The 8,501-nt window shown below is 40.7% G+C and overlaps 1 protein-coding gene across 1 annotated transcript in view; it reads right to left on the bottom strand.

Moving 5' to 3' along the window:
* GPR141 (G protein-coupled receptor 141) overlaps positions 1-5,660 on the bottom strand; it is a 34,425-nt gene extending 28,765 nt beyond the window's left edge. Inside the window, exon 1 of the mRNA XM_019655695.1 lies at positions 5,568-5,660. The gene's annotated coding sequence lies outside the window, so the exon portion shown is untranslated. The remainder of the gene's footprint in view (positions 1-5,567) is intronic.
* Positions 5,661-8,501: the final 2,841 nt, after the last annotated feature.

The following is an 8,501-nucleotide window of genomic DNA, read 5'->3' on the forward strand; positions in this document are numbered from 1 at the left end:
CACTGTAAAAATACAAGTTGATTTGGGATTTCTGGCTACTCATGATCTATATAGATTGGAGGTTTGCAAACTACAACCAAAGGGCCAAATTCCACCCGCCAACTGATGTTATAAGTAAAGATTTATTAGAACACAGCCACACGCACGTGTTCACATGTGCTCTATGGCGGCTTTCCAGCTACAGTGGCAGTTGAAGAGTCATAATAGGAATTGTATTGCCCACAAAAACCAAATTTATACCATCTTTTTTTTTTATCCCACCCAAATCTCATTAGATGTCCACTAATTCAGGCCTTGGGTCCCCCCTTATGTAGACAATCCACCTGTGCAGTCATTGGGGGGATTGAAGCTTAGCATGATGGTGGATATAGTAAGTGCTCAATAAATGTGCAATCTCCCCATTTCAGTGACTATTTAGGGAAGTGTCAGCTTCTCCTCTGCACTCTGTTTGTTTCAGAAGTGACAAAGAGAAAAGTGAGACAAACCATGGCCCCTGTGTGAATTTGTCTAAGCGCAGACAAAACAAGGCCACTGGGCCACCCAGGAAAGACTGAACCCCCATTTTTTTGGTTAAAATTGCTATTTCTTTACTGAAACATAAAAGTGTATCTGCTTTCTGATAGTGTCCAGTACAGGAAGCCCCCCTTCCTTAGACCCTCTTCTCAATCACCCTGCGGAAGCCCACATCCTGGAAGAGGTTGTTTCTGACACTATCTCACTGGGGCGCCCGTCATTCCCCATGGTGTGTGCTCCCCGCCCTCAGTACGTAATGAGCCCAAGGTGTCCCTGTGGTCTTTGGCTAAAAGTCACTGGCAGATGGCACGGTGAGATGAGTGTGGACAGTTTTGGTTTGTTTTATTTGTGGGTATTATAAAAACTAATACCCACAGAGGAAAGAAGGGTAGTAATTATTGAATAATACTGTGTCCTGGGCATTTCTCATTATCTCCTCCAGACAGGGGAGAGGGGCTGGAAATGGAGTCAGTAATTAATCACGTCTATGTGACAAAGCCTTCGTAAAAATCCCAAGGGCAGTGGTTCAGAGACCTTCTAGGTCAGCAAACATATCCATGCTGGACGGGTGACGCACCCCAACTCCATGGGGACAATTTCCTTTGCTGGGAACCCTGCAAGGCCTTGTCCTCGTATCTCTTCATCTGTCTGGTCATCTGTATCCTGTATCAGATCCTTTAATGAGCCGGTAAATGTAAGTAAATATTTACCTGAGTTCTGTGAGCCGTCTAGCAAATTCCAATATGCCAGGTGACACAGAAACAGGAAAGAATTTGTCCTCAGGGCACACCCTCCCTTTAGTCAAGAAAGGAGAATTTTAGTGAGTGAGCCTTTTGGTCGTGCAAATGGAAGGGAAGTGCCTCTCTGACTGAGGATGGAAGACGCCTCAAACCCAGATTCCCGATCGATGGGCCTGCTCCTCAGAGATGATCATACGGACTTATTTTTGACATCCTCTAGCTGGTGCTTAACAGGAAAGGAGAAACCTGGATTTGTGGACATGCAGGTAAGGAGGAGAGAAGACGTCTGTCCAGGAATGGTGTCTAGCCCCCAGTAGCATGGCCTCAAACCCGGGCGAAGGAGAGATGGCAGCTGAGACCCTCCAGGAAGAAGCAGCAATGCCCTTCACAGATGATCTTCCACTTTGAGTTTTTCATTTCCCTCTACAACACTGTAATTTTTTAAGTTCTCCTCAAGCCTTTAGTATAGTTCACACGCCAGCAAACGACAGCCCGCAGGCCAACCCCTTGTTTTTTAAGTGAAGTTTTTACCTGATCACAGCTATTCCTATCCATTTATATACTGTCTGTGGCTAGTTTCACATTACAACTGGAGAGCTGAGTCATTGCAACAGAGATTGTATGGCCCACAAAAACCTAAAATATTTCTTATCTGGTCCAAAAGTTTGCCCCAAAAAAGTTTGCCACAAACTCAAGCTAGTTGTGTTTGAGAGGGAACCGGGGGGGGGGCTTTTCCACCTTTTGGGGTGAAGCCGACCAGAGAGCAGCAGGTGTGGTCTGCAGATGGACCTCAGGGCAGCAGTCAGGGTGAGGGGCGCCCTCTGTCTTGGGTTTGTAGAACAGAACAGCCCTGCCCGGGGAGCCTCAGAAATCCTTCGGGAGTGGATGAGTTTCCTGTCATCACTTAGGCAAGACCTTGGCCCATGAACATCACTGGCTTATATATGCAAGGTTCCATTTATGAAGGTTTTGATCTGCGGACTACCTCTGGGACTCATCTCACTCCCTGTGGTGGTCCAGGACTATGACCTCAGTGGTGCTGTTCAGTGCAGAGTGATGCTGCACAGACATACCCTCTAATTACATCCCCAAGGGACTAGTGCAGGGCGATTTCCCCACGAGCTTCTGAGGCGCAGGGGGAGTGACAGGAGGGGCGGAGCGGGAGGCCCCCCTTTGAGTGAGGATGTTTCGAGCATGACACCAGATACATACAGAGCTGTGCAGGCTTTCCTTTACATTTCTTCAAGTGTTTAAATCCCAAGGTTTAGATTTCCCTGGAGAAGTGAATGAACCATAAACCAGCTATTGTGGACTGAATGTCTCTTTCAGAAAATGAAATCACTCCTAGAGAGGAAAGAGAGGTACATTTGGATCACAAGCCATCCCATCCCCCATGAAGCTGCAAGGAATCCCCAGTGAAGGTGGCTCGGATTTTAGCAGCATCAGCTGGCCAGGCCATGGGGGGCACACTGACTTCTTTATCGGAGAGCAGAGAGGCATCCTGAGTTCTATTAGATCTGACTTTTGGATGGTTTTCCTGGACATTTATGCTTATTTCTCCCAACTGGCACCACCTCCTGCCTGCTCTCATAGCAGGAAGCACTCAGATGCTGACTGCTGCTATTCCTTAAGGAAACTTCACTCCCCCGTCACCCCATCCCAGAGACTAGGTTGCTAGGCAGTCTGTAAGAAGTGTTTTTCTCTCCCATGTAAATTAAATGCAACAAATTTCACTCTTTTAAAACCATGACTTGGGGCCGGCCGAGTGGCGCGATGGTTAAGAGCTGGCTTGGGATGCCAGAGGGCCCCGGTTCGGATCCCACATATGAGGGCCAGTGACACTGCCCTCCACAGCTAAGATGCTGAACAACAGCTCAACCTGGAGCTGGGCTGCCGTGAGTCGCCGGCGACGGCGTAGGCTGCAGCCCCTGTGGCAGTGGGTTGCCATGGGCTACCGTGTGTGGCCAGCAGCCAGCGTGAGCGGCCAGCAGCCGCCATGAGCAGCCATCCAGAAGCCGGCGACTGGTCTGCCTTGCCAGGGAAGAGCGCAATGATGGTGCCAACTTGGACCAGTGAAGCAACGTCCTCCACAACTAGACTGAAGAACAAAAATGACAGCAACTTGTCTGTTCCCCTTCCCCCAATTCCCCAGCGCTGTTCCCATCCCCCCAATTCCCCAATAAAAATCTTTGAAAAAAAAACCAAAAAAAAAACAAACCATGACTTAATCCCCAGGAACTGCAATCTTTAGTTGACCAAGTATTTTGAAATCACAGTATGTCCAAAGTTAAAAAGAGAAGCAATCTTTGGACTTAGCAATTACTGTTTGTAGAGCATTTTGGGTTCTAAGCCATCAGTATCTAATGCATATAATATCAATGATGGTGTCTCTTCATCTTTTCATTCATTCATTCATTCAGTCATGCATTCATGTATTCATTCCAGAGATGAAAAAGTTCCTGCCATTAAGGAAATCATGTTTAGGAAAGAGTCTCTGTTTAGATTGTTTCATTTTGATTGTCATGAATAATACCATGGTCATCAAAAAAAGAACAATAAGAATATTTGATGAATATCTTGACATAGCTCATCCTAAATTTAAAGACACTTTGCAAAGCCATATCTCAGAATTGGTTGACTGATTACAGAATTTTTCTCAGAGTTATTTTGAAGACTAGCACTAATTTGCACATATTTCAATCTTCTTTAAAATATTTTTGACACGTTATGTTAGTCATAATGTGCTAGCACAGTGGCTTACACACAGTGGACACCCAATAAACATTTTGTAGGGTCGTTGAATTTTAGATGTGGAAACCATCTTTCCAAATCAGCTAGTCCTGTGGTCCTTAACCTTAATTGGGTTTTGGACCACATTGAAAATCTGATGAAATTTGTGGACCTTTATTTCCTGTTACAAAAGCACATGTTTACATATGCAGATTTTTGTATACAATTTCTGCGAACTTGGATCATGCCGAGTATCACCCAGGAACTCTTCTGGGGTCACATAATCCAGTCTACACCTTCCATTTTATAACTGTTGAAAATCATTGCCTAGAACAAGGGTCGGAAAATGATGGCCCTGAGGCCCAGTCTGGCTCATCCCTCATTTTTGTTCATCCTGTGAGCTAAGAGCAGCGTTTACCTTTTTAAATGGTTACATTTTAAATGGCTATGTAAGTACCTGCATGTTATCTTCAATCATGGCCTGCAAAACCTAAACTATTGACTGCTTAGTCTTTTAGGGAAAAAGTTACCAACCCCTGATCTAGAGTGGTTAGAAAATATTGTCCAAATCACTCAGCCAGTTACTAGGAAACTGGACTGGAATTCATACCACCTCATTCTTCAGTTACTGGCCTTGTCGTTACTCCTAATTGAGCAATTAAAATATTGGCTAATTGACTGATTTAAACCCACTATAAAAGAAAACACGGAGTTGTAAATCTAGAGTACTTAATGTAATAGTTCCTTGGACAAATAGTTGTGCAGTTGTGTAGGAAGTTGAAATCCAGAGAACTAAGTGACCCATCCAAAATTATATTACAAATTTGTCAAAGAAGCAAGACTAAACTCTTAGACTCATGTTGTGCATTGCTGACTTGTTCTTTTAAACACTGCATTATACTCCATTCCACATAATGCAATACTTTTGTGAAAGAGAAATAACGGTATAGAAGGAACTTAATGTAAAATTATTTGAACAGATGTTGCCCTTAACTGTTTTCACATTCCTCCTATCATGTAGTGCTGTAAAAATGGAATGAAAAGAATTACAATAACCATTATATGTTTTCTTTTGAATATACTTCTTTTAGAAATTTCGAAGTACCCCATTGCTATTGATGGTTTTCTTATATTGATTAGGGCCGCCAGAGTGGTTTCAAACTGCATATGACAATATTAACAGTAGTAGAGTTTAAAGATTTTCACAGCAGAAATAAACAAATAAAACTGCTTAAAAGATAAGCATTTGAACAATATGTAAATGCAACACCAGATCCCTTAGAGATCTCTCTAATGTTTCAGCCAGATTCCCTTTTATTTTTGACAGATTCTGAAAGCATTCTGTCCATATTTAACCAATAATGAAAATCAGGTCTTCACTGTGGTGTGAACTACCTAGGAAGAGCTGAGCACTTTCTATACAGGAGGAGTGTGGTCAGAGTAAGGAAGCTTGCTTTTTACTGCAAAACTGCCTGAAGGTTCTGAATTACAACTGCACTGGCCAGTTCAGTACACTCTCTTTCTGCATGACTTCCACTTGTGTGACCCCTCCTCTCCCCAGCCGCCCAAGTCTGCTGCACTTACCTGGGAAAGTCAGATTTCTCAGGGGGAGTCGCAGAGATGGGCCACCTGTCTGGCTTCCAACTAGGATTCTGTTCTAGTAGCAAGGCGGCTCGAGCACTTCCACTGCCTGCGAGCACTCGCGGGGCTTGGTCAAGCACAAGGAAGCCAGTGCTCTAAGTTCCGCAGCGCGTCAACAACCACAAAACCTCAAAACCATTTCAAAGACACGAGCAGTGAAAAACCAAGTTCTTAAAGATGAACAGTCCAAGTTGCAAAATTACAGGAAGGCCAACTGTCAGGAAGTATTTATTAAAAAGTTTTATGACTACTATAAGTGTGTAGCTTTTAAACATTTCATTTAAACTGAATGTTGTAGAGAATGAGGTAAAAAAGACAAGGATGTTATCAAAAACAATAGGGAGATAAACTGCTGTGTTTAGGGTAAAAGAATCACACACACATATATATAGATATATAGATCTATTATATCTATATATTATATCTATATATCTATATTATATATGTTATATATCTATATATTATATATAATGTATACTATATATTATATATTATATATATATTTATATATATTTATATATATATATATTATATATATATATATACACGCTATTTCCTTTCTTACAGAGTTGTTCTGTTCCCCGTTGGGGATTTAGCACTACATCAATGCTATGATCGGCTCATTTAATTAGAGATGAGACAGAGAATATTTAAACCAGAGGCTGTTAGAGTGTCAGAGGAGGAGAGCACATCTATCTACCACCTAAGTTTTAGAGCCTTGACATTGTCTCCAAAAGAAGCTATACACACAGTCATAGATATATAGATATAGTGCAAGCATCGAAAATAAGTCCCTCAAACTGCTCTAATTTGCCTACTATTCTATGCAACACTATAAATTAATATTTTTAAATGTTATAATTATCCTGTAAATCACACAATAATATATAGAAACCTGTGAGTTTAAAAGGCTACTTTATTAAATATCAACATTTCAATATACTCCAATTTTTAAACTCTCATTTGACATTTCTTCATTTTAAAAAAATGATGGGACCATCAAACTGGTACCACTCCTGGGTTCTCTCTATTTTAAAGACCCTAATTGGAATTACAGTTTTGGTAATTTCTGGTCTTTCCCATGCTGGAACACTAATATTCTCAGCAAACAGTTTGCAGTTCCTGTTTCTTATTGTCTCACTTCTCATTCCAAACATAACATTATAAATGCACCTGACTTGTTTTAGTGTCAAGGGGAGAACTCTACATCTGGAGGGTCTTCAGTTTCAACAGGTGTGCAGTCTTGTGTTATAGGAATAAAAATGTTTTATGTTTCAAAGTAACTTGTCCAGGAGAAATTTTAAATTTTAGTAATTGTAGAGAAGACGGTTACAGACAAACCCCACCTTCTGAGAACTAAAAACATGGATAGAATGTGAAACCTGTTGATCTGAAGTCTTTAGAAAACTGACCAGGCCGTGAGAACCTGAAGAAATAAAATCCTCAGGAGAAGGGAACCAGATTTTCCACTCTGCTTTTTACTCAAGGTACTGCTGATTTGTAACTGGCCACTGAGAGGCAGAAAAATTGAGCAGGAAGGGATAGCTAGGAAGCTCAGGTGTGAAGGACATCTGGTTTAGTGGGCAAAATTAGAGTCCAGGGATCACCGAGGAAGTGGTGCCCATCCCATACAGCCAACTTAAGCTTTAAGGTGGGACCCCTGCAGGGCAAGACCTTGCAAGAAGACCTGAGCTAGAAATACTGTGCATCACAAAGGTTGAAGCCCAATTTTAAATCAACTAAATTAGATAATCACTGAATACAGTAGGGGATTTGCCACCATCATAATAGCCACCCCCAACTCCAAGTAAAAGCAATTTCTGGAAAATGATAGCATTGTCCAGATCAGCAAATTACCTCCCAATTTTTATACACAATGTCCAAATTTCAGTAAATCTTAAGCATGTCAGAAGATAAGACTAAATAACCAAAACTATGAAAATAAACACAAAACAGAAACAGATGCACAAGGAGATAAAAAATTGAGGGACTTTAAAATAGCTGATCAATAGTTAGAAGAAATAAATCTTTTTTAAAATCAAATGGAAATTCTGAAACTGAAAGATAAAATAACTGAAATTAAATAACTCAGTTGATGGGGGCTAATAGATTAGACACAGAAGATGAAAACTGGAATAGGTCAGTAGAAAATATCAAATTGAAGCCTAGAGGAGGAAAAGAATGTTAAAATATACATAAAACCACCCAGAAGACACAAAGGACACAAAGAAAAGGTCTAACATGCCCATAACTGGTGTCCTAGAGAAAGAGAGGAGAAAGAATCGGACAGAAGCAATATTTAAAGAGGATATAAATGAAAATATATTAATTTTAAAATGATATAGGCTCAGGAAGTACTATGAACCTTAAATAGGGTAGAAATAAAGAAAACCCAAACCCTGGAAAAGTTGCTAAACAACAAAAATGAAGCAAAAAAATCGTAAAATCAGTTTGAGAAAAAAAATTGCTTTCAAATGAGCAGCAATAAAAAGTAAAACCAAACTTCTTAACAATAACAATGGAACCCAAAGGAAATGGTAGAACATCTTCAAAATTATGGCAGAAAATAACTGCCAATTTAGAATTCTCCATCCAATGATTATAGCAATTGAAGTCAATAACATTTTCACACAAACCCAAACTACCACGATTTGTTACCTGCAGACATGAACTAAGAGAACTAGTGAAAGGAATTACTCAGGAGGAGCAGAAGTGCATCCAAGACTGAGGCCAGAGCTACACGCAGAAACGAAGAGCAAAAGGAAGAGTAAATACATGAGTCAATCTAAATACATTTTAAAGATAGAAGATAACAATAATAATAGTGCCTAATAGGGCTCAAAATATAGGCAGAATCAAAATACATGACAATAATAG

Source organism: Hipposideros armiger, unplaced genomic scaffold, assembly GCF_001890085.2.
Source record: "Hipposideros armiger isolate ML-2016 unplaced genomic scaffold, ASM189008v1 scaffold_244, whole genome shotgun sequence".
In the NCBI taxonomy this organism is placed as follows: Eukaryota; Metazoa; Chordata; class Mammalia; order Chiroptera; family Hipposideridae; genus Hipposideros; species Hipposideros armiger.